Source organism: Heloderma suspectum, chromosome 1 (genome assembly GCF_057233095.1).
Source record: "Heloderma suspectum isolate Gila_16-S chromosome 1, 16-S_ref, whole genome shotgun sequence".
In the NCBI taxonomy this organism is placed as follows: Eukaryota; Metazoa; Chordata; class Lepidosauria; order Squamata; family Helodermatidae; genus Heloderma; species Heloderma suspectum.
This window is the reverse complement of record NC_139458.1, coordinates 95174998-95202303: the sequence shown is the minus strand read 5'-3', so window position 1 is coordinate 95202303 and position 27306 is coordinate 95174998. Positions and strand designations below refer to the sequence as shown.

At 45.0% G+C, this 27306-nt stretch overlaps 1 protein-coding gene across 7 annotated transcripts in view; it reads left to right on the top strand.

Annotated features, from left to right (window-relative positions):
- Positions 1-27306, top strand: part of LOC146357592 (uncharacterized) — a 107418-nt gene that overhangs the window by 60981 nt on the left and 19131 nt on the right. The window lies entirely within an intron of this gene.

Here is a 27306-nt window from a genome sequence, read left to right as displayed (position 1 = left end):
CTGCTGGCCACACTCATTCTTTCTTAACAACTGTCACGATCCATCTGTTCACCCTGGTGTTGTGGGAAGAACTTTTGGGATCCAGTCTGTGAGAAGAGTCCACTGCCAGCTTAACTCCTCAGTCACCACCGAGTGGATTTCCCCCTTATCTCCCCATGGACAAACATGTAGCATGAAGCTATGGTCTGCCCATGGGGAAAATGATCCTCAGGATGCCAAAACATACAGCCATATTCCAAATTTATAAGATTTATTAAGCTCAGGGACTAGGAATGAGGGAGAATTAGGAAAGTAGTGTAAAAAGTAATAAAGGGAAAGCCTCCCTTGCTTTTCAAATAAGGCCCTCCAATCAAATTCACTGCAGTGGCAGTTGGGCCTATCAGTATAAGGAGGCACCCTTGTGAGGGAGCCAGCTCTCCGAGCATGAGGAGCGCCAGTGACGAAGCATCTCAGCCCCAGTGACAAAGCGTCAGCAAACAAGCGAGTTAAGCAACTATGTGAGTTTAGGGCGAGGAAGCCAGGGTGGTGAACTCTCCCCTCCTTAGTCCGTACTCACAGTAAGAAACTGTAAATAAATAACTATAAATAATTTCCCCACCTTCTCGTAGTGAACAACTACGTTTTCCAGGGAACCCCCCCCCAAAAAAAAAACAGTTATGAAGGTAGAAAGCCAGCAGTGGGGCTATCCAGTGTATTGCACTGAGTGCCACATGTACAACTATCTACCTGCTGGACGGAAGTCATGGGTATGTGCTCAGTGTAATGAGCTCCTGGCTCTCAGGGAAGAAGTTTGTTCTCTTGAGGCCAAGGTTGCTGACCTGGAGAAGCTAAGAGAGGCAGAGAGGTTGGTGGATGAGACTTTCAGGGACCCATTGGCTGTGTCCCATTCCCAGGGTGACAGCTCCTCTGCTGTCATGGAGAATGCGGGTCTCGGGGAAGGAGGACATCATTCCGAGGAAGAAGGGACCCATTCCTCAGGAGAAGAACAAGTATCCTCTCTTGCACCAAGGATGTGCCTCCAGGGGGAGGGGGGCTTGGGGTAGTGGGAGATTTGATAATTAGACACATAGAAAGCTGGGTTTGTGATGGGCTTGTAGACCGCATGATGAATTGCCTGCCTGGTGCAGAGGTTACAGTTATCACGCGCCGTCTAAATAGCCTAGTAGATAGTGCTGGGGTGGAGTCAGTGGTTGTGGTCCATGCTGGTGCCAACGATGTGTGGAAATGTAGTCATGAGGTCCTGGAAGCCAAATTTAGGTTGCTAGATAGGAGGCTGAAATCCAGGATCACCAAGGTGGCTTTCTCGGAAATGCTACCTGTTCTGCATGCAGGGTCGGCTAGACAGATGAAGCGGAGGAGTCTGAATGCATCGATGAGACAGTGGTGCTGGGAGGAGGGGTTCACTGGGGAACGTTTTGGGACAAGCTGGGCCTGTACAAGAGGGACAGGCTGCACTTGAACCAAAATGGAACGAGACTGCTGGCGCTAAGCGTAAAAAGGGTGGCAGAGCAGCTTTTAAATTAAACCCTGGGGGAAAGCCAACAGGAGTTGGGAAGCATCCGGTTTGGGTTAAATCATCAAGAATCAAAAATCAAGATGAAGATGAAAATGTTTTTGATTGCCCAAATGTAGAAAGGGAGGAAATAGGTACATGGTAGAACATAATAGCCAATCAAAGGGGCCAACGTCCCATAGCTAAAGATGCACACACTAGAGACATCTGGGGAGGGTGTTTCTATGCAAATGCTAGAAGCCTCCACGCCAAATTGAGAGAGTTGGAGTGCTTGATTTTAAAGGGAAACCTGGATATAGTGGGCATTACAGAAACCTGGTGGAGCGGAGAGAACCAGTAGGATATGGTCATCTCTGGATGTAAACTCTGTAGGAAGGACAGGGAAGGGTGTACTGGGGGAGGTGTTGCCCTGTACATCAAAGACAGCATAGTGTTGAGCAGACTAGAAAACCTAAAAAGGGTAGGCTCTTCCACAGAAGCATGGTGGGTGACAATTAGGGGTGGACGAAAGTCACTTACCTGTTGTCGAAGCTTGTTCGCGGTGGGGGGGAGGCGCATCGCTGCTCCCCCCGTGAAGTTCAGGCCGGGGGGGGGAGGCTTCCCGCCTCGCCTGGCTGAAATTCAGGCCGGGGGGAGGCTTCCCGCCTCGCCCGGCCGAAATTCAGGCCGGGGAGGAGGCTTCCCGCCACGCCCGGCCGCGAACTCCAAAGTTAAAAAAAAACAAAACGCCCCCGTGATAGGCTACGTGACGATTAACGTAGCCTATCACGGCTAGATCTGCAAAGTCAGCCGTGATAGGCTACGTTAATCGTCACGTAGCCTATCACGGGTGACTTTAAAAAAAAAAAAGCGCGTACGCTAATGGCGGCCCCCATAGGGAGCCGCCATTCGCGTTCCTTATTTGGTCGCTGTAGTCTACGTAAAGATTTACATAGACTACGGCGAAAATAAGGGCAACGCAAATAGCGGGGGGGGGGTGGCAGGCTGTTCCGCCACAGATTTCGGGGGACTGAATGCACTGGCATTCAGCTTCACTGAGATCTGTGGTGGAATTCTCTGACATCCCTAGATAAATGCATGTTCCAGCCACAAGAAAGAGGTTAAATTTCTAGATGCCCTAAATGATTGTGCTCTAGAACAGTTGGTCATAGGACCTACCAGTTTCCTCTTTTGAAGTTAAAACAAAAAGAAATTGTGAAGAGCTCCAAAAGGATCTCTCCAAACTGTGAGAATGGGCACTAAATGGCAAATGTGGTTCAGCTTCAGTGTAAGTAAGTGTAAAATGATGCACGTTGGGGCAAAAAATCCCAACTTCAAGTAAAGACTGATGGGATCTGAGCTAGCGGTAACTGATCAGGAAAGAGATCTTGGGGTTGTGGTGGACAGCTCAATGAAAATGTCAACCCAGTGTGCAGCCACTGTAAAAAAGGCAAACTCCATGTTAGGCATAATTAGAAAAAGGATTGAGAATAAAACTGCCAACATCATACTGCCCCTATACAAATCTATGGTGCGGCCACTCTTGGAATACTGTGTACAGTTTGTCAGGGTTGAATCTGAGCCCATAGAGTCCCAAAGCAGCTCTGATTCTGAGGAGGAGATACAATCCGTGGGAGAGGAACTCTCTCAGGTTTCAGAGGCGCAGCTGGAGGGGGAGCCCCCCCGCTCACATTCCTGGGAGCGACAATGACCTTGGCATGGAAAGGGAGGGACAACTTGAGCTTTTAGATGCGAGGCGCAGGCACAAGCACAAGCAAGAGGTTGCGGGAGCCGAGCTTGGGCGCTCAGCCCGATTGGCCCGACGTCAACAGCTGCGCCCCAAGGCCCCACGGGAGACAGGGAAAACTTCCCCTCCTATTCCTTAAGTTCAGAGAATTGCCACGCTTTCCCCCAAATGGAGACCAACTGACGACCTAACTCTTAGAAACCCTGAGTAGGCTGTTTCTTTGTATTTCCCCTGAGTCTCAGGCAATTAGCATCTGTAAGCTTCATTAGGTTGAATGGAATTAAAGCCTTGGAAAGCAGCACTTTTGTCTAGGGATGGACGAAAGTCCCTTACCTGTTCTCGAAGCTTGCTTCGCAGTGGGGGGGAGGAGCTTCAGTTCTCCCCCTGAAGTTCAGGCGAGGGGGGGGAGTCGCCCTGCCTCGCCCGGCTGAAATTCAGGCCGTGGGGGAGGCGCCCCATCCCTCGCCAGTGAAATTCAGGCCGGGTAGAAGCGCCCCGTCTACCCGGCCGCAAAAAAAAACGTAAAACAAAAAACAAAAAATACATACACCCATGATAGGCTACGTGACGATTTACGTAGCCTATCACGGCTAGATTTCCAAAGTCAGCCATGATAGGCTACGTAAATCGTCACGTAGCCTATCACGGCTGACTTTGGGGGGAAAAAAAAAGCGCGTACGCAAATGGTGGCTCCCATGGGCGCCGCCATTTGAGTTCCTTATTTTGGCACATCTAGTCTACATAAAGATTTACGTAGACTGCGGCGAAAATAAGGGCAACGCAAATAGCGTTCCCTTATTTTCGCCGTAGTCTACGTAAATCTTTATGTAGACTAGACATGCCAAAATAAAGAACGCAAATGGCGGCACCCATGGGCCGCCGCCATTTGCGTATGCGCTTTTTTTTTTTCAAAGTCACCCGTGATAGGCTACGTGACGATTTACGTAGCCTATCACGGCTGACTTTGGAAATCTAGCCGTGATAGGCTATGTAAATCGTTACGTAGCCTATCACGGGTGTGTGTTTTTTTTACCGCACTTTTTTTTTTGCAATGGCGGTGGTGGCCGGTCGGGAGACCGGCCACCGCCCCCGCCCCCGCCGAACCGCCGCCGAACCTCCACCAGGACCCGCCGCTGAGAGGGACATTCGGCCACAGTAAGTCCCATCCCGGGGGGGTGGGGGGCTGGTGGAGAATTTCCCCACCAATTTCGGGAGGCCGAATGCCAGAAATTCTCCGCCATCCCTACTTTTGTCTGAGTGTTGATTTTGGCTGTTGGAGGATTCAGAAGGAAACAGGGGCAATCCTGACACCGTTCTTGTCACCACACCTAAAAAAAGATATTGTAGAGTTGGAAAAGGTGCAGAAAAGGGCAACTACAAATGATCAAGGGGCTGGAGCATCTCCCCTATGAGAGAAGGTTACAACAGCTGGGATTGTTTAGCTTGGAAAAAAGCAGGGTAAGGGGAGGGAGACATGATAGAGGTCTACAAAATTATGCATGGTATGGGGAATGTGGATAGGGAGACATTTTTCTCCCTCTCTCAAAATACTAGAACCGGGGTCATCCTATGAAGCTGATTGGTGGGATATTCAGGACAGATAAAAGGAAGGACTTCTTCACACAGTGCATAGTTAAGCTATGGAATTCTCTACCAGAGGAAGTAGTGATGGCCACCAGTTTGGATGGCTTTAAAAGGGGGTTAGACAAGTTCCTGGAGGAAAAGGCTATTAATGGCTACTAGTTTTGATGGCTATGTGCTACCTCCAGAACCAGAGGCAGTGAGCCTATGTACACCAGTTGTTGGGGACCATGGGTGGGAGGGTGCTGTTGTGCTCATGCCCTGCTTGTGGGTTCCTGGTTGACAGCTGGTTGGCCACCGTGTGAACAGAATGCTGGACTAGATGGACCCTTGGTCTGGTCCAGCACGGCTCTTCTTATGTTCTTAAACAAAGTAGTTTCCACATAGCCTGCATTTAAACAGTTCTAAAACTAGGTGCCAACCTTACATACAAATAGCACACATCATCCACGTTTGTCTCTGTCATGAGTGGAAGTCGGGTGGCTGGCAAATTTCATTAGGAAAGCAGCCCATTATATCCCTGTAGAATGTGGAGGGGTGGAGGGAGATTGACAGGTTGACAGGAATCCTTCAGTAAGGAGCGATAAAGAGAGTTTGAGGTAAATAGCACATAGGCAAGCATTACCTATGGAGATGGGCAATTAATGCTTTTCCAAACCAGGAAGGTATAAAGGAGAAGTGAGATGTGGTGGCAGGGGATATTTCTCCTTTCCTGCTGGTAGATAAAGCCCATTAGGGAAAATCCATGGCTTCTGTATGTTTGGGATGTGACCTGACAGTTATTCTGAAATGACAGAGCCAGGTACATTGGATTCTACACCACAATATTTTATTATTACATTGCTATGGTGACAAGTTTTCCCTTCACAACAACCGTATGAGGTAAAAACAACAAAGGGTTGGATCCAGATTGAGGCACATACAACTGGGCTGGCAGAAGCAGACTTCTCAGCCCCCTCTTCTGTATAGCAGGCCCTTTTCATCCCCTTGACGCTACACAGAGGGTTGGGGAACCTGCTGAATGGGGTTTGCTGTGGTGTGGGGGGAGCGGGGATCCCCCAAAATCAGGAGGAGACACCTTCCATGAGCAAAGCACTTCTGTCCACAGAAGGCTGATTCTGGATCCAACCCATTGAGTTGTGGCACCCAAAAGATGAACCCATTTTTATGGCATAAGCCTGTGACATAGATTAGGTTGAGAAAAAGATTGGCCCAGAGTCCTCAATGATCTTTAAGAGTAAGAGGAAATTTGAATGCCATGCCAGATCAGACCAAGGGTCCATCTAGTCCTGCATTCTGTTCACAAAGTGGCCAACCAGCTGTTGACCAGGAAACCACAAGCAGGACACAAGTGCAACAACACCCTCCCACCCATGTTCCCCAGCAACTGGTGTACAGAGGCACACTGCCTCTGGTACTGGAGGTAGCTAAACAATCCCAACTGTTGTAACCTTCTCTCATAGGGGAGATGCTCCAGCCCCTTGATCATCTCTGCTGTCTATTTGCTTCTATTGATTTCAAAGTGCCTTCAGTGTCTCAAACTGAGCACCCCAAACAGATAAGTAATTACTGATAACCGAATTTCAGACCTCAGCAATGCTGAGATTCACAATTTTGTTTCAAACTACTCCCAGCTTTCTAAGTCCTGATTTACATTCTTCAAAAGCTGTCTCATAAACCTAATGCATATACCCAAGACTTCCGTTTGCTTAACATTCCCTACTGCATTTCCAGGTCATCATGTTCTTTGTCCTCCAGACTAATTTATTTTCCAATGTACTTGGTGAACTTGTAGCCAGCCTGAAATCCTAGGCTTTTAGTATCTGGATTTCCCATTACTACTCAGCCATTTGCTACACATCGCAAATGAAGCCAGTTTTGAAATTAAATCTCTCTTCCTTCTCTGAGTCAATTCTTTTCTCATTCAAAAACTTTTCAAAATTAATAATGGATCCAATTTTTTCACTTGAAGCTCATTGTTCTCCTGTCTCTGCTGTTTCTGTTTTCCTCCATTCTCCTTAAAAGTATTTTGGCCCATGTTAATGTATTTTTCCCCTTCCATTCTCATAGGGTGCTGATGCTATCTTATGAGAAGGTAGCTTCATGGGTTCCTAGAATATATGACAGTCTCCAATCTTCCAGTAAGATTAAGTAAATATCTTAATTGCATTGTACATGCTGTACAACCTCGTATTAAGGGGGCTTAGGAGACTGGGTAAGTTAGGGTGTAGACCTAGGATTACCTGTGACAATATACTGTTGGTTCATACATACCACCAATCATGGTTTGATATAACATGAGCAGATCTTTGGCTCGCACACTCCCATTCCCCCTCACATGCTCCAATTCACATACTTCCTGGTTCATAGTGAACCACAGTTTGTTGTTCCATCTGAAATGGCAAACTATGGTTTGTGCTCACCCTCCAGAATTTTCTAATTGTGTGAATGGTGATATGTTTAGTTTGGCCCAGACTATCGACTGAGTTGGTTGAATTTTTGACTATACCACTTCAGAGCAGGGGGACGGCATATTTTTTCATTTTTCTACCACCGTGGTACCAGACTGCAGAATGAAATTTAACAGGGATAAACACCAAGTTCTGCACCTAGGAAAAAGAAACCAAATGCACAGTTACAAGATGGGGGATACGTGGCTCAACAACACTACAAGCAAGAAGGATCTTGGAACTGTTGTAGATCACAAGCTGAATATGAGCCAACAATGTGAGGTGGCTACAAAAAAGGCAAATGCTATTTTGGGATGCATTCATCGAAGCATTGCTTCCAAATCCTGGGAAGTACTAGTTCCCCTCTACTCAGCACTGGTTAGACTTCATCTGGAATACTGTTAAAATACCACATTTTAAGAAGGATGCAGACAAACTGGAGAGGGTTCAGAGGAGGGCAACAAAGACTGGAAACAAAGCCCCATGAAGAGAGACTGAAAGAACTGGGCATGTTTAGCCTTGAGAAGAGAAGACTGAGAGGAGAGATGATAGTGCTCTTCAAGTACTTGAAAGGTTGCCACAGAGAGGAAGGCCAGGATCTCTTCTCAATCATCCCAGAGTGCAGGACACGGAATAATGGGCTCAAGTTAGAGGAAGCCAGACTCCGGCTGAACATCAGGAAAAACTTCCCAACTGTTAGAGCAATACGACAATGGAACCAATTCCCTAGGGAGGTAGTGGGTTCTCCCACAGTGGAGGCATTCAAGGTGAGGCTGGACAGCCATCTGTCAGGGGTGCTTAGATTCCTGCATTGAGCAGGGGGTGGACTCGATGGCCTTGTAGGCTCCTTCCAACCCTACTATTCTATAATTCTATTAAATACTGGCCCCTGAAATACTGGTAAGGACCTGCCCAGGTTTTAAGATCTTCAGGGGAGCTTCTTCCCTTGGTCCCGCCACTGTCAGAGGCACATTTGGTGGGGAAACAAGAGAGGGCCTTCTTGGTGGCTGCTCCCAGGCTGTGGAACTCCCTGAAAGGCGGTTAGATTGGGTCCCTCTCTGCTGGCCTTCCACCCACAGACAACGAGGTTTTTATTCAAGCAGGCCTTTGAGGGATGGTGTAAAAGCCAGAACGGACCCTTTATTAAAAAACAAACAAAAAAAAACCATTCCAAAAGTAATGGCATGTGCTAGAGACACTTGAGAACAATATTATAGGACTGAAACCCTTGTAATATTATGTTATTATTAACCCACAGTGCCCAGAACCTATATGGAACAGAACAGAATGGCCTGGACCACCAACCAAATTCACCAATCACACATAACTGTATGGGAGGGATGCAGTGAGCCACAAAACTACCACCAAAAAACACATTCCGGTACCTGTTCCGGTCAATATGTCTGTCTTCTGGGTAAAGACCTAAAATAGCAATTTCCAAGTGGGCTAAATCAACCAAATTCATGGGAGTGATGTAATAAGCCACAAAACATCCACCGAAACAATGTTCTGGTACCTGTTCTGGGTAATAGTCCATATTCTGGGTTCTAGTGCCCAGAATGGGAACAAAAACATGCTCTCTGTGGTAGTTTTCTGGCTTATTGGATCACTCCCATCCAGTTATGTGTGGCTGGAGAATTTTGTTGGTTTGGCTCAATTGGAAGTTATCATTTTGGGCCTTCACCCAGAATACAGATTATTGCCCAGAATGAGTACCAATACATGGGTTCTGTGGAGGGTTTGTGGCAAATTGCATCACTCCCATGGAGTTATGTGTGACTGGTGAATTTGGTTTGCTTGGCTCACTTGGAAGTTGGCGTTCTAGGCCATTTTCCATAATATGGACTACGGCCTGAAATTGGTATTGGAATGTGGTTTTTGTGGAGGCTTTGTGGATTATTGCATCACGCCTATCCAGTTATGTGTGAATGGTCAATTTGGTTGGCTTGGCTCACTTGAAAATTGGTGTTCCAGGCCATTTTCCATAATACGGACTATTGCCTAGAACGGGTATCGAAATGTGTTCTTTGTGGATTTTTTGTGTGTTACCACATTGCTCCCATACAATGATGCGTGACTGGTGAATTTGGTTGGCTTGGAAGTTGGTGTTCCAGGCTGTTCCGTTCTATCCTGGCTGGGTTCTGGGCATTTATGGGGTTAATATTGCAAGGGTTTCAATCCTTAAAAATTGTTCTCAAGTGTTTCTAATACATGCCATTGTTTTTAGCATGCATTTTTTAAATGATGGGCTCGTTCTGTTCTGGCTTTTACACTGTCCCGACCTTTGGCGTGTAAGTTGGTCTGTTGTTTTATTCTTTTATTCTTGTTTTTAATTGTGTTTTTAATATATTTGTTTTATTATTGTTTTAACCAAGTTTGTAATTATTGTTAGGCACCTTGAGCTAACAATAATTTTCTTGGGGGAAAGGTAGGGTGTAAATAAAATAAATAAAAATAACCAACCTTTTTTTTAACATAGTTGTTCTGGCCTCAACACACATTGGGCTGTGTGTCTGTCCAGGCAGTTAAACTCACATCCGATCCCATCCACTTCTGTATAACTCAAATCTTCATCTTTATTTAACATAACATAAAGAGTAAACAACTAAAGATGCAATCCTATGCACGTTTAGACAGAAAAAGTCCTGCAGATCCCAGCATGCTCCAGCCAGCTTGGCTGGAGCATGCTGGGAGTTATAGGGCATTTTTCTGGCTACATATGCATTGGAATGCATCCTTAACAGATTCACTGTAGCATAAACGTTGGTGGACTAGAAGCTACTTCATAAATACTACAGTATGCTACAATAAACCTGTTATTCATTAAGGTGCCACAAGACGATTTGTTATTTCAGGGATAGGGCTATGCCAGACCTTTCTCCCTGATAGGCTAGTTTTCTACTTCTGAAGGGCCTTAAAAAAAAAATGCAGAGAGCATTCTCAAGTATGAACTAAAGTGGCATTTGCAGCTCATTTAGAATTGCAGTTTGTTGGTTTGTACGCAGGTTACCATTTCCATTGTGCACATGTAAATGTCTCTGTGTATCTCACTTATCTCATCCCATTAGTGCTCCGTGCTGAATAGCCTGTTCCGGGACATCAAACTTTAATTTAAACAGAAAACTATCAATAAGGTTAGCAAATGGCCTATGGAAGCCTAGGTACTCTGAATCCAGGGCTTTTATGAATAATTCAAAGGGCACCTTTATTTGTCCTAATGCTAATGGCCTGAGCAGATACTCATTACTGACTTTGGCCACCACAGCCCCAAAACATGCTTTTTGGAGATAAAGTGTTTTCCATTTTATGACACATGCACGCTGTTGTAAAAGAGACCGACAGTGCAATCGAGTCTATGTCTACTCAAAAGTCTGATGGTTTTCACTGGGGCATACTCCCAGATAAGTGTGTATAGGTTTGCCGCCTGAAAAAACAAAAGATAGTCATAGGGCAGGTTGGCATATAACAAGAAGCCACCATGGGGGAATTTTCCCATAGTGCTTTTCATTGCGGTGGCAGCCTCCATTTTGAATATTTGAGCTATGGCAGGGGCATACCATAGCTCGTAATTATGTGCGAACACAGCGAGGGTGGGTTGTTGAGGTGCTTGACAAACCAAATGCAACCCTAAAACAGCCCATGGGTTCTGGGTGCATTGTCAAGCACCCCAACAACCCACCCTCACTGGGTACGCATGTAACAACAAGTTACACCATGCCCCTGCTGTGGCTTGAATATTCAAAATGGCGCCCACTGCCACAACAAGAAGCCCCATGGGGAAATTTGCTCATGGTGGCTTTTTGTTTGTTTGTTTATTATTAGATTTATTTATTATTAGATTTATTAGCTGCCTATCTGTCTGGCTACCCAACCACTCTAGGTGGCGTACAATACAAATAACACAAAATACACCATAATAAACAACATAATCAATTAAAAAACCTAACCCACCCCAAATGCCCACCTGAACAGCCTGGTTTTCAAAGCTCATCAAAGAGGGGGCATGGTGGAGGTCACTAGGGAGGGAATTCCACAAAGTGGGGGCCATCACAGAAAAGGCCATCTCCCTAGTCCTCACCAGCCTAGCTGCCTTAGCTGATGGGACAGACAGAAGGCCTTTCAAGGCCGATCTCGTTGAGTGGCATCCCTGGTGTTGCTGGAGGTGCTCCTGAAGATAGGCTAGATTGGACCAGAGCTGTATAGGGTTTTAAAGATCAATACCAACACCTTGAATTGGGCCCAGAAAACAACTGGTAACCAGTGCAACTCCTTCAGCACCGGAGTGATGTGATCTCACCGACAGCTGCATTTAATCAGGCAGGCTGCCGCGTTCTGCACCAGCTTCTTATATGCAAACCAGTTCAGTCTGTCTAAAAATGAGGGGTACCCTATTTCCATTAAACTCTAAAGGCAAAATCTAACATCATATGAGCAGACTTCCACATGCGCAACAGAACTTTCCCCATCTCTCCTCTCTCCTGCAGCCCCCTTCATCCACCATCTCCTCCAATCCTCTCGAAAAGTTTTTGAGGAAGTGTGGGGGTTGCAGGGGGGAGGGGGGAATCACCTCCTCCCCATTCCACTGACAGAAGCCATCCCATCAGCAGGAGGGTTAACTGGATGCCAACCAAGGTTATATTCATTCCTTTAAGTGTAATAATTAATTAATGTTTTAACTGGCTACAAGGCAGATAATTAGTTGTCTTAACAAAATCTTTAATCAGTTGACAGGCCTAGTAGATACAAAGCTTGGTCTTATGACTTGAACTTCTACAGATTCTTAGGGCCATAAATGCTTTTGAAAAGTATATGTTGGAAGTGTAGCAAACCCATGGCCAAGCACAGTTTTTGTTAGATTTTAAAACAAATCTCCTAACATTGTCCCCTGAGATAGTTTCCTGGTGTGTGTGTTTGAAATAGCACATGCATGCACTTAATAATACTCTATAACTAATATGTCTTTCCTCGTGCCCTCTAGACATTTGAGGGTGCCTCAGTTTCTCAGATAAAAGAGAGCTTCGGCTATTGGGTGGTATAGAAATAAATAAATAAATAAATAAATAAATAAATAAAATATTTGTTATCAGTGTCATGTGACAAAGCATGCCATTTAAACAAGTAGATAGGCACAGAGATTCAAATCTATAGGCACTTTGATGTAGTTAATAAATGTGTTGTTATTAAGAAATCAGATGACTTGCAGCTCAAAACCTAAAAGAAAATAGTATGTTTTTACATGTTATCTATCCCACACTAGTAGATTACATAGTCGAGAGTCCATTTCTCAAAGCCATCTGTCAGGTCATAGGAGACTGGCAAACTCTATGAACCCTGAGGACATTATCCAGAACAAAGGAACGAGAACAGAAACTTCTTTCCAATAGCAGCAGACTCTCCAAGAAAGAACTTACCTGAATCTGATAAATGAATTCAGCTGGCAAGAGAGCGCCACCCTTAATAGGGAAAACTCCTCAGCTCAGAAGTAAGCAAAAGGGGGCCCTACTCACCTTGGAATGTGAACCAATCAGTATGTGACATGACTGCAAGAGGAAGGATTTGTGAAAAGGCATAGATCAGCCTTGTCCACAAAGCATAGATCAGCCTTCCCCAACCTGTGCCTTCCAGCTGTGTGGTCTACAACAATTGGCATCATTCCTAGCCATGCTGGTTTGGGATGATAGGAATTGTCGCACTGCCACAAATGATGTTATAGACCCAAGTGAGAGCAACCAATTTCTTCTGGGTAACTAGTTCTTCACCATTGGCATTGGAATTCCAGAAAGAATAATTTTTTAATCTCACTGGCCTTTAGGACGACCTAAAATAGGTGACATCACAACTTTTGCTTCTTATTTTTAAACTGAAGTAACAAGAAGGGGGAGTGGAAAGAGAAGGAGAAAGAAAGAACTTAGGGTATATCTGCACTACTCATTCATACTGTTTCTATACTATACTGTGGTGACTTTCCACTCATACAGATCCTAGGAATTATAGTTTGGTGAATGTACTAAGGATTCTCTGTTAGAGAACCATGGCCGGGAGCTGGCAGTTCCCATGGTTCCTAAGGAAAAGGAACGACTGTTAAACCAATACATTTGCAGTGGAGCTATGCCTTGAAAAAGACAGAGAGAGCGAGAATAAGAGGGGCACATATGTTACAAAATAAACACTGGGTCCTGTGTTGCCAGTAGTAAGGGTTAATGGTGGGTACTGAGTCTGAAAAGGCAGAAAACTACTTTTGAATCTGATAACGATGTGGGGAAATCTCACCAGTTTCCTCCAGTTGTTGCATGGTTGACAGACTTACATTCTACCAGCACTGACTGCTTGCCAACTATTCTCCAAAATGGTGTTTGGGCCTTTAAAAAATGGTTGCCAATCCTGTTAAGCTGGACAACTCTTAATTGCGTTATAACAAATTCTTAACGCTCATGGAACGTCACCTGAAGGCCCCCCAAAAGGCCAGAATTGAGGAAATGGTACAACGTAAAGATAAATACATAAATAGCCATTATGGCGGTCAGTGGGATTTTGATACATTTGCAAAGCACAGCGTGAGGCAAAGGTTAGCTGTTGCCGGGGCTCACATTGCACCTGTTCTGTGGCTGAACAAGAGTACCCTGTCTCCAGCTGCCTCTGCAAAAATGTAAGTAATCCAGATCAGGAGGGACCGTCGGTAAAAAAAGCGAAATATATTTTGCTGACATTTCCTAGAATCATAGAATAGTAGGGTTCGACGGGGCCTACAAGGCCATTGAGTCCAACCCCCTGCTCAACGCAGGAATCCAAGTCACAGAATCCCTGACAGATGGCTGCCCAGCCTCGTCTTGAACGCCTCCAGTGTGGGAGAGCCTCCCACCTCCCTAGGTCATTGGTTCCATTGTCATATTGCTCTAACAGTCAGGACGTTTTTCCTGATGTTCAGCCGGAATCTGGCTTCCTCTAACTTGAGCCCATTATTCCATGTCCTGCACTCTGGGATGATCGAGAAGAGAGCCTAGCCTTCCTCTCTGTGACAACCTTTCAAGTACTTGAAGAGCGCTATCATATCTCCCCTCAGTCTTCTCTTCTCAAGGCTAAACATGGCCAGTTCTTTCAGTCTCTCCTCATAGGGCTTTGTTTCCACTCCTCTGATCATCTTTGTTGCCCTCCTCTGAACCCTCTCCAGTTTGTCTGCATCCTTCTTAAAATGTGGTGCCCAGAACTGGACACAGTACTCCAGATGAGGCCTAATCAGTGCTGAGTAGAGGGGAACTAGTACTTCCCAGGATTTGGAAGCTATGCTTCTATGAATGCAGCCCAAAAGAGCATTTGCCTTTTTTGCAGCCACCTCACATTGTTGGCTCATATTCAGCTTGTGATCGACAACAATTCCAAGATCCTTCTTGCTTGTAGTGTTGTTGAGCCACGTATCCCCCATCTTGTAACTGTGCATTTGTTTTCTTTTTCCTAGGTGCAGAACTTGGCATTTATCCCTATTAAATGTCATTCTGTTGCTTTCTGCCCAGCATTCCAGCCTATCAAGATCACTTTGAATTTTGTTTCTGTCTTCCAAAGTATTAGCTATCCCGTCCAATTTTGTGTCATCTGCAAATTTGATCAGCATTCCCTGCACCTCCTCATCCAAGTCAGTAATCAAAATGTTGAAGACCACTGGGCCCAGGACTGAGCCCTGCGGTACCCTGCTCATTACCTCTCCCCAGTTTGAGAAGATCCCATTGACAAGCACTCTTTGAGTCCGATTCTGTAGCCAACTGTGGATCCACTGGATCGTTGTTTCATCTAGCCCACTTTGAGCTAGTTTGCTCATCAGGATATCATGGGACACTTTGTCAAAAGCTTTGCTGAAGTCGAGGTATATTATGTCAACAGCATTCCTACAGTTCACAAGGGAGCTTACTTGATCAAAAAATGAGATCAGATTCGTCTGGCAGGATTTGTTCTTCACAAATCCATGTTGGCTTTGAGTAATCACTGCATTGTTTTCAAGGTGCTTACAGATGGATTGCTTTATAAACTGCTCCAGAATTTTCCCAGGGAGTGATGTCAGACTGACTGGTCTGTCATTCCCAGGTTCTTCCTTTTTACTCTTTTTGAAGATAGGGACAACATTAGCCCTCCTCCAGTCATCTGGCACTTCCCCCATCCTCCATGATTTCTCAAAGAGAATAGACAGTGGTTCTGAGAGTTCTTCTGCCAGTTCCTTTATTACTCTAGGATGCCATTCATCTGGCCCTGGAGATTTGAACTCATTCAAAGTAATTAGGTGTTCCTTGACCATATGCCTATCGATCTCAACCTGCAATCTTGCCCCTTCAGCCTGTACTTTGCCTTTGCCAGGGGGATCATAGACCCTCTTTTGGGAGAAGACTGAGCCAAAGTAGGAATTGAGCACCTCTGTCTTTTCCTTGTCATCTGTTATCATTTTGCCATCCTTATGTAATAGCTGAACCACTATTTCTTTCCTGTCTTTTACTATGCACGTAGCTGAAGAAAGCCTTTTTGTTGCTTTTAGCATCCCTCGCTAACCTCAGCTCGTTCTCAAGCTTTAGCCTTTCTGATGCCATCCCTGCAATTCTGTGCTACCTGCTCATACTCTTCCTTTGTAGCTTGGCCTTCTTTCCACTTCCTATATGTGTCCTTTTTTGTTTTCAGATCATCTCTAAGCTTTTTGTGAAGCCACATTGGCTTCTTCTGTTGTCTTCTACCTTTTCTTCTTGTTGGAATGGTTTGTAATTGTGCCTTGAGAATTTGCTTTTTTAAAAACTCCCACCCATCTTGGACTCCTTTTCTCATTAGAGTCACTTGCCATGGGACCTTACTTATCATTGTTCTGAGTTTATTAAAATCAGCTTCTCTAAAATCCAGGGTACATGTTTGACTGCACTAGGCTTTTGCTTCCCTTAGAACCAAGAACTCAAGTATAACATGGTCGCGTTCCCCCAGAGTTCCTGTAACTGCTCCTCTATCCTCAATATCTTTAATTGTCTGTGGTATATCACAACTAGAACATTAAAAAAAAAAAAACTGTATAAAAACTATTTAATTTGCTGGCTGAGGAATGCTGGGAGCTGTAGGACTATTGTCTGACAAAACATATATAGAGTTGTACCTTCCGTTATTTAAAGTAGTTTCTACCTACTTTTCAGGGCTGTGCCCTGACAAAGCAGCGTACAGACGAGAGAGAGCACAGTCACATACAAGATGTAACAGCTACAGTAGAAAGCATATAGCATTCTTTGGGCATCTGTATACTTTCTGCTTCCATTTTAAATGCAGGATCATGACTCCCTTTTTCACCCCCTCCCCTTTGCCCCTCCCCTTTGCCCCTCCTTCTCCCTGTATCTGAGGCTGGATCTACACTTACTGCCTTTTTTCGCCTTCAATGAGGTTTCACCGCCCGGCGCCTGCCTTTCACACTACGCAGTAGCTGCCTTGAATTGGAACTGGAATTTCCCACTTCTGTGCTCCCGCTTTCAATCCCCTAATATCCTGGTATTTCCCCTTAATGTGCTCTGATTTATACCTTCGCTACCATATCCAGCCGTAGTCCCCTCCTCTGCCTGTCCATATGCGGCAGTGTTTGTATTTCCCTCCTGTCCAATCACAGCTCTCGATGGCCCCATGGCTTCTTCTGGCTACCAATTGCATAGCTTCCTCAGCAGCCCCTGTTTCCTCAGCAACAAGCAAAGGGCTGGATTTGCGCACGCTTGTCTGATCTCGGAAGCTAAGCGGGGCCGGTCCCAGTCAGTGCTTGGATGGGAGACCGCCTGGGAATCAGGCTTCCTGCACTGAGCAGGGGGTTGTTGTATCCCTTCAAATGAGACTAAGTTTTACCCCCTCCTATCCCCTGCTCTGGATGTGTTTTTTTTAATTAAGGCATTATTCTCACAGAATCGGGGCTTCTCCGCGATGTTTTTTTTCCTAATTGAGGCATGATCTTTGAAGCTTCGAAGTTGTGAAGCTTCACAGCTTTGAAGCTTTGAAGATCATGCCTCAATTAGGAAAAAAAATCGCAGAGAAGCCCCGATTCTGCAAGGATAACGTCTTAATTTTTTAAAAAAAACATCGGGAGCAGGGGATAGGAGGGGGTAAAACTTAGTCTCATTTGAAGGGATACAACAACCCCCTGCTCAGTGCAGGAAGCCTGATTCCCAGGCGGTCGCCCATCCAAGCACTGACCGGGGCCGACCCCCCTTAGCATCCGAGATCAGACAAGCACGCGCAGGGAAACAGCAGGAAAACAGCACAGCACTCGAGTGTGAACTGAGCTTGTGCATTTGATGAAGCATTACAATGGGGAAAATGGGTGAGTGTGAATAATCACGTTTTAATGTGAGAGCGTTTAACCCAACAGGACACCGAATTCATTGCGATGGCGGGTGCAATGTAGATCTGCCCTGAGTCTTCCATTGTCTTTCACTGATCTCGCTCCTCTTCTTGCTGCTTTTCCTCTTTTCACAGAGAGAACAATGGGGTAATTTGATAGCTCATTATCTGTGATCTATTTAAAAACAGAACAAAGGGGATTGAGTGCAGGAGACACCTTGGAGGTTCACGGTGTCATGTAGAGAGCCTGCAAACTTCCGTGAAGAAGCAATCCCAATCACAAGATAAAAGCTCCTTGTGAAGAAAGCCTTTGTGAAGCTGCTTTGAACACACAAGCTAATTATGAATTCATTTGAAGGCAGCTTCGAATTCCTGCACAGAAGGGGCTAGGTGCATGTCAATAGGAAGGGAGCTCTACAATGTGGGGGCCACCACTGAAAAGGAGGTCCTATCTCTTGTGCATGCCATCTAACAGATCTTAATGGCAGGCACTCGAGAAGGACTCCTGATGTAGAGCTTAGTGTATGGGTGGGGTTATATGGGTGAAGGCAGTCCTTCAAATAGCCTGGTCCCAAGCTATTTAGGGCTTTAAAGCTTAAGACCAGCACTTTGAATAATAGGGTATGGAGAAGAGCTCTCTCTTGCTTTTATTTGTCTCTTTGATTTCATTCTTCTCACTCTTGGTTCCTGTTCCATTAATGCAGCCCACAGTAAATAATTTGAAACCACTTCCTTAATGTAAAATGAAGTACCTGATTATATGTTAATAAAGTGTAACTAATTGAGCAGGGATGCATTAAACCAGCCTCCCCCAACTTGGTGCCCCCTCAGATGTGTTGGACTGCAACGCCTAGATTGGCTGGCTGGGAATGCTGGGCGTTGCAGTCCAACATACCTGGGGTGAACCAGGTTGGGGAAGGCTGCATTAAACATATACTAGTTTCTCATACCCTCCTTATTTTAGTGTCCCTCACCATGTATATATTCTCAGTACATTAACATAATTGTAAGTATTAAATCAGCTATCTGGAATAAACGTTTATGGCAATGCTTTGGCATAAGACAAATGCTAAAAGAATATCACAGCCTGAGTGTTGTAGAGTAAAATCTTGGGAAATATATGGGCTGCCAAATGTTTTAAGAGTCTTGGATAGGTGGCTATAAAGCAGGACTTCAGTGCCTTACTCTGCATCATTCCTGTGGCAGAATCTCACTATAAGAAGGCAAGCCATTCTCATTGGGACTGTGGTCCAAGGAACTTTTCTGTGAGAACCACTATGCTTAATAATGATGTAAAAGATTCCAAGACACAATGTTTAATAGGGAACTGGAAGGCGTGTAGTGCATACCAATCAAGGTGCAATCATGTATCAAGGTAAAAGTCAAGATGAAGCAATGTGGCATATAAGAATGAGAGGAAATGAGAGATCAGGCCCTGACCCAAGGATTTATAGGGGTCAATATGTTAATTCATCCAAAGACTACATGCAAGTCACTAGCTTGTGTGGCAGACCAGTTGTTCCCCCAGGAAAATGCCCACTTGGGACCAGCTTCTATCTCCATCTTTATGGATAACCACCTTTGTTGTTTCTCCAGTTCTCCTCTTTCCATTTTCCTGAATAGCCAGGCCTCATGTCACCAGGAGCTCTTAACCCTAGCTGGTTATTTTAATTTGGGTGCTTCCAGACAGAGGACTCCTAGTGCTAACCAGGCCCATAGACAGCCTAAAGGGTCTGGGGCGGTCACCAAAAAAGTTGAGGGGACAATTCATCTGGTTTTCAGGCCTTTTATAGACAAAATTGTAAACTGTTTTTAAATTATTTGTTTGAAAAAAATAGGGGGCTGAGAAAATTTAGGGGGCAGGTCTTTACACATTTTTTTCAAGGTTTTGTCTTTCTCTGCCTTTCTATATGTTCCATTACACAACCATTAGATGGCACTGTGGTATAATAGAATTGCACAAATACACCAGGGTTTAATGCCACCATTCAGATATATACCAGACTCTCCTCGTTAGAAACCCCCCCCCCACAATAATGGTTGCAAAGCATGGCAGAGGCCCTGGAGGATGACGACATTGTGGAAAGCACCTGCAAACTACCATGAGTGAGGAATCATGAGCGTCCAGTAAACGCCTAGTGTAGAAAGGCTCTAAGGGAAAAGATGGAAGAAATGGTACGAAAACACAAGGGTCACACGTAGAAGATGGCAATGTCTGGATCCCCAGTAAACATCTGTGAATGAGGCAGGGCAATGGTGCCATAAAAGCCTAATCTGGAAGCACCTTTATTTACATACCTTTTTAAATGTAATCTTTTTTTAGATTGCCCTTCAACATATTTTGTTTCCAACAAGACTGTTTCAAACAATGTACAATACAACATAGAAAAAAACAGACATAAGAGCAACATAAAAATATACTCAAGGTTATGTTCTCTTTTATTATGTTATGTAGCAGAATCTTATCAGAGGCTCTTGATCAGCAGGCCAGACAGCACCAAACCCTTAGCCAGCCTTGGCCTGTGGCCTGCCATTGTTATCACTACCGAACAAAAAGAGGGAAGCAATTATGAAGATGGTTGCACTTGATCAGTTAGGAGCAACCCATGAATAACAGTTGGGAATGGTGAGGCTGGTTCAGACCAAGTTTGGGCAGGGAAGGGGAAAAGAATGATACTTTGGTGCTTGGCCTTGCCAGTCCTAGCATGGTCCAGGCTGTTGTATTGCTTGTGTATAAATATGTGTGTGCTCATGTATGTGTGTGTGTATGTTATTCTGTCATTGGCCACCTTCCAAGCAATACTAATTCACCTTGGTTGGAGGGGAGACCTGATCAAGGCAGTTCACTCTGTGATATACAGGCTGAGAAAGCCTTTGAGAAAGTCATTCGGTGAATAAAAGTACAACAATAGCACAGTCCCACATTTGTTGTCATTCTCTTTGATAACACATTTTGAGAAAAACTGCAGGAGGATTTTTAAAATGGATTTTTCTGCTTCTTCCTGGATCTGAGCAGTTATGCCATTTTCTACGCTTTCCATATTTTCAAATGCTGGATGACACAGGCTTTTTCTTCTGAAATAACACCTTCCTCCAATTATGAAATTGTAACTAACAGTGGTGAAGGGAGCACAAAATGTCATGGTAGAATATAAATGGCTATGGGAAAAGAATTTATAAGTACTGAACTCAGCTCATCAGACACCCTGAATCAGGAGCTGGAACTATCTCTTTTCCTCAGAGCACAGCTTATCCAAATCTTCATGGGCAGAACATGAAGTGGCTCCACCTTGATAAAGGCTTTTTCCACACAATCAAGTGAAGAGTGTCACAAAACGCATCTTATCCTTTTGTGGGATACTCCCACAAATCCCTATAGCTCGATAACCCTTGCAGACAAATTCAATGTGGGGAGGGGCTGAGGAGCAAATAGTTGTGCTGCAGGCAAAAAGTCTTGTAGCATGGACTGGGGAGAGTTGCGCTACGTTTTTAAAAGGCTAGCTGATGTGTATGTTAGTGGAGGAAAGAGGAAGCACTGAAGCTTCAAATAAGGGGAAGCCATAGGAGGTAAACGGATTAGGGAGGTCTCAAGATTTTGCCTTGAGGGACTGCTAGTTTCACCTTGGCAGTCAGGGTAAATCCAAAAGGTTTCTTACCTAGTTCACTTTCTACTACGGTGTATACGTGTGCAGCAGGGTGGGTTATATGTATTGTACACAAGTTGGTAAAAAATTAAAGATAGATCGATTACTTGAAGTGGGGTGTGTGTTTGAAAATGGCAGCAACTTTGCTTGAATTAGAGTAGCCCCCCAATTTGAGGCACTGGGCCCCAACTCAGATTTGGGTTCACTCCCCCACCTCCACCATTTGCAACCAGAGATCATAGGAGTTTCAAGGGCTGTGGCTTCTGGCTGCATGTGCAACTGACATTCTACCCCTCTGCTGCCTGCCCTGCTCTCCTGACCTGAGCTGCCTGTTAGCTACCCCTACCCACCCCTTTCCCCATGGTAAGAGTTTTCCCTTTGGGGGAAAGGGTTAACTGGCAGGGGAGGAACTGGGCTGCTTGAATGTTCATGTAGAACATTCACAAAGCCCACTGAAGTTTGCGTGTGTGTTTGGTCTTGTTAGAAAAAGTTCTTGCTTCTGGTCAAATGAGAGGCCAGGCAGGTGACAGTGGAGCCAACAAAATTTTATTGATTGTTTTGCAAAACAGGTGCAGAGCAGTCTGGACCCAGAACATGGCGCGCCCAACCTTTTTAAACCCACCCCTAACAGCTCAGTACTTCTCCATCAGTCTCTGCGCATGCTCTCAGTTTAAACTGACTCATTTGTCACGTGTCATGCCTACGTGACCGAGTCACTAGCTACACTAGCTACTTATGACCTCCCCTTTTTATCTAACAGTCTCAGCACCTGAAGCTCAAAGTGGGCGCTCACCAAGCTGTGGAGGCTGCAGTAGCTGGGGTCCTGGGTTGGGAGTTATTACAAGAACAGCATGTGAAGAAGCCATGGGGAAGAACTTCCTTATCCCCACACAATGCTAAGTTGCTGCTTGTCATTTTTCCTACAGTCAGTATCAAAGAGTCATCTGGAAAAGGCCCTTTTGAACTTCTCATCAGTGTTGTCTCTGCTGAATCTTCAGCAGAAGTAAAGCTGACAAGGATGCTTTCAGATTTTGCCTGCTGTCTTCAGCAGTTTCACTCTGCACTAGTGTTATACAGTCGAAGAGCACATAGGCTACATATATTTTTAAAACAAAATTTTAAAAGCTAAAAGAAAAAGGGCCAAAGGGCTCAGTGCATCTTTTGTAACCAGCAATGTCACATAACGACCAAACCCATAGGGGCTAGTGTCACTCACACATTCCATGCTGCAGTTGCAATGTGACAGAATGCACTATCTGGACTTGCATTTTTCCAGTGAGAACATCTCATGGCCTGCTTGCTGGAAAAATGTGATATTTTTCAAGGTGCCTATAAATCCTTTATAAGCACCTTGAAAAAAGGATGGAAACATGATAGCTCATGCATCTCCATATGTCTCCATGCAATTGCCAGGGAGTGGGGCAGTACTGCTGTTTCCCCACCCCACCCCCAGGAGCCACAGTGGTCCGACCACCTGGATGCCCACACAAGGGTGCAGATGTCTGCACTGTCAACGCCTATGTGCATGTACAAAATTTTAAGTGTGATGGCAATGGTTTGAATGCACCTTTGCTGACCTGAAAAAATCACGTCCTCTTTTCAGTCCCAGAGCAAGTCTGAAAAACCTGGAAAGCCAGGTGTGGTTAGTGTCCAGTGTCTAGCACTCAGCAGCATACCTCTTCCTGATCTCCGGCACAGTTTTGCAATTGTTTTGAAATTATTCGTGATTTATTTATTTATTTATTTTGCAAGGAGGGGTGGACATATAAATGAATAAATGTATATGTGGCATATTACATTGAGAGAGAGAGAGAGACTACCTGAAGGATTTGGGGGCAGGGAAGAGACTGAGAGCTGGTCCAGCATTTAACTTGCAAAACATGTACATGTCCCAGGCAGAAGCTGGCTTCCCACAGCAGGTGAAGATCTTGCTGTGAGCTTGGTTAAGAATGGTGTCTTCACCCCAAGACACCAAGGATGAGGTTGAGGTACTGTGTACACATCATCAATCAATGCAGTTTAAAAAATAAATACATGCACAGAACAGAAAACCAAAACAGCTGTGCCAAGTCAACCATTCAGATACCATCATAACCTCTGCTGTTTTGTCATGCAATTTTCTTCTTCTAGCAACTACCTATAATTTGCTGCACCAGAGAAGGACAAGGTCTGTCTAATGTCCTCAAGCTTCTCTCCACCTCCAAGACGTCACAGCTGTTCCCTTCCTTCCTTCCTTCCTTCCTTCCTTCCTTCCTGTTCTGAGCACTCACTTCAAAAGTGGAGGCTTCCCACGAGAGCAATTGTCCAATTATATCCGCGTAAAGCAGTCAATAATCTATTTCTTGGTTGCTAGATAAAGCTGAGCAAATTTGCTGATTCTATGTGGGCAGAGGGGGTGGGGGTGGGTACTGAGGGTGGCTGATGCTTGACAATGACCCTTTGTTGGGAAGTATAGAAAGACGTTATTCCTGAAGGACAGTGACTAGGAATCCCACAGGGCAGTTTTACCTGTTGTCTTGCCTGCAGGCTGATATGAATTCTGTGGTGGGCTTATTTATTGAAAATAGGTAGGCAGCAGGAGCCGTACTGGGAGATAATGACTTCTGTATCACGGATGCATGCTGGGTGTGCAGCAAGCCTCTTTAGAGTGTTTCTGGAATTGCAAGCACTGCAGTCTATTAATGGGTAGCATAAACCGTAGCACGGCCCTTGCAAAAAGGGGTGACTTGTTTTTAAAATGTGTTTAGCTTTTAACTGGGCTCAGGAGTAGGAAATTACACAATGGATGTTGAAATGCAGGCTGGGTGAGAAGTTGTCATTTGAGTAATGGATGCTTTATTTCCTGTTTTTGCTAAAAGCTATAGCTCAGCATAATTAGTGAGCGAGAAAGCAGCCTTGGCAGCCAAACAAAAAAAGCACATTTTGGGCTCCTGAGCCAATTAAAATTGTTTATGCAGTCACTGAGCAATATTTTTCACCAAACAATTAGAACTCAGAGGGTTCATCATAACAAAGTTGGGGAAGTCATTTAAGGACCTGATACTGTTTGACCCATCCCCCCAATCGAACTATTTCCGTGTACCTGCAGTGTAAAAAATAGTGAACAGGCAATGTATGGTGAACTGACAATGTTCTGGTTAGTGGCACCTTTTCAAGCACCAGGCCCAAGTGTTGTGATTAAGTGATGTTCATGCATGGGGGAGCTTGCCCTGAATCTTGGTACATCACAAGCTGTTAGGGTAGAGAGACACAGGATTGTTTTTTCAAGATGCAGATGCTGTCCACATGGAGCCAATCTTCTCAGAAACACACAGAGAAGTGTCTTCAGCTTTTCTCTGCTTTTTCCTGAGATCAGCTTTGGTCCGTCAGTGGCACACGAAGCAAGAAAAGCCAAGTATGCACTATCTAAAACACAGCTTTTCTTGCTTCGCGTGCTGCTCACAGGCCAAAGCCAGTTTCATCATGAAAAATGCCATCAGCCCCTTAGGTGCTGCTCAGAGAAGGAGAGCGTTGTTCCCTGCACCTGTCAATGCTCCCCTGCTCAGGGAAGTTTACTGGAAGTGCTGAATTAAGCCCCTGTAGTTTACCCCACACCTCTCCCCTCTCATCCAGCAGTGGGGTGAATCCCCATCCTGTATCCTCGTGAAAAATAAAACCTCAGTTCATCCTTCCCAGTTCCAGTCCTAAACATAATAGTTACCTGGGAGTAAGAGCATTTCTACACCAACCTAAAATCCCACAACTTTATCGGGGCTTTCTGCTTCCATTTTAAATGGAGGATCACACTGGTCTCTGATTGCACGTGTTTCTCTTCTCCCCCTTCTCCCCCTTATCTGCGTGTTCTGTATGTTTCATTATACAGCCATTAGATGGTGCTGTGGTCTATTATTATTATATTATTATTATTATAATATTTATTTATATCCGGCCTTTTCCCCCATACTGGGACTCAAGGCGGCCTTACAACGTTAAAACTGTTACAATTAAAACCTATAAATAGAAATATAAATACAACTGTATAAAAGTTAAAAATATAATTAAATCATCAATATTAAAATTGTAAAGATATTAAAACATTAAAAGACAACCAGAACAACAAAAATGGTATCCATATGTCACATTTTCCCAGGACCAGACTAGTTATCCCCAAAGGCCTGCTGGAACAAAAAAGTTTTTGCATGCCTGCGAAAACATATCAAGGAGGGTGCCACTCTCGCCTCCCTGGGAAGGGAGTTCCAGAGCCTTGGGGCAGCCACCGAGAAAGCCCTCTCCCCCGTTCCCACCAGGCGTGCCTGTGATGATGGCGGGATGGCGAGAAGGGCTTCCCCTGAAGATCTCAGGGCACGAGTAGGCTCATAAGGGAGAATACGGTCTTTCAGATAACCTGGACCCGAGCCACTGGTCTAGCTCCTCTTATTGTGGGATTTCCTCTTTTCACAAGGGAACTTAACATGCTGTAATTTGGTAGCTTGTTATTTTTTTAAAAAAATGGGATAAAGGTCATTTAGTGCGGGAGATGCCCTGGAGGTTGACAATATTGTGCAAACTTCCATGAGTAACCAATCTCAGTAGCAGAATAAAAGGCCTGTGTGGATAAGCCCTAAGTCCCATTGCTTCCTGTGATACTTACTTCCAAGTAAACATTCATTGGGAAAGACAGGATCCAGTCGAACTTTATAAATCCCCTACTTGAGACTGCATGGGAGCTAGATTTCTTCTAAGGAACAAAACTTACTTCCAAGTAAACATGCACAGAGGGGGGCTCCACAGAGAAGGGGCTCCACAGAGACTCTCAGAGACTTGCTTCTTACTGGGGGAAGCGAAACTTACGTTGAGGAAACATGCCCAGGCGCTTTTGGATGCAGGCTTGCTTTCCACTCGCCCTGCCCCACCAGACCACATTAGTTAGCCTTTTTCATTCGTTAAGTACTAGCTTCTGATTAAGTCATTCACAATCATATCCCAGGTTCCTTCATTCACAACCCCACAATGGCGGTGTTTCACCCCTTCAACAGACTGCATTAACTTTCTTCATTCAGAAATACTAGTGTCCCCAGTTCCTTCATTCACAACCACAGTGTTGTTCCCCTTTGACAGAGGGCATTAACCTTCTTCATCCAGAAATAGCCAGTTTCCCCTGTTGTATGTGTATGATTTTCCTGCTTGTGTGTGGTGGGGTGGGGGAGGCAGAGGCTGTCCTGCAGAAACAAGAGTTTGGGGCAGGGGAAGCAGAGGTGGCGGTGGCAGCAGCAGCAGCAGTACTAATAAGGATAACATCAGACACTGTTGTGGCAGTGCCCCTAAGCCTGGGTGAAGTAAGGCTCAGTTCACCCATCCCTACTTCCAAGTAAGCATGATTATGTAGCGCTCAATGAGTGACTATTTAACAGGAAAGGCAGTGACTGAGCAGTTTTAAGAGAAAGGGCTGGGAAAGGAATTCTCCCGACCCCTCTGCCCCTGTAGGCAAAGTGCAACTGAGAGCAATGAGTTACTTTCAGGTAGACATTTAGCCCTCTGCTATCCTCATGTCCTCGCTCCACACAACTTTGCCTTCCACTAATCAGCACTGCTTCCACCAGCCTGCAGTGAAGCCAGCTGAGGTCACACAGACTGCCAAAGTGCACTGAGACTGCTGTGATGGAAAAAAACTGTCATAAAATGAGTATGAAAAAAATCCTGGATTTAGGGCCAGAAAACGCTACATCAGACACGATTGACTTGGGGGAAGAGCAGAACCAGAGTAAAAGCCTCGTGTTCACGGTCTTTCATGGTCTTTCACAGTCCACACTGCAGCACAGGCACTGCTGTCTAAAATGTAGTGATGAATTCTGGGATCAACATCATGGTGGCATGCTCGCCAGTTACTTCGATCATGACATTCTCTCTTAAGAAGCTCTGGGTTGGTGCAGACGTAACATTAAATATGACTTAGTGTTACATGAATTAACCTTCACAACCCTCAAGCTCATGGGCTCATCAATCCCCTCTCCTCTGGTGTGGCCATGAGGAGATCTCTGCTTCTGCTTTAAACCTAACCAGAGTTTCCCATTACATCCAAACTCA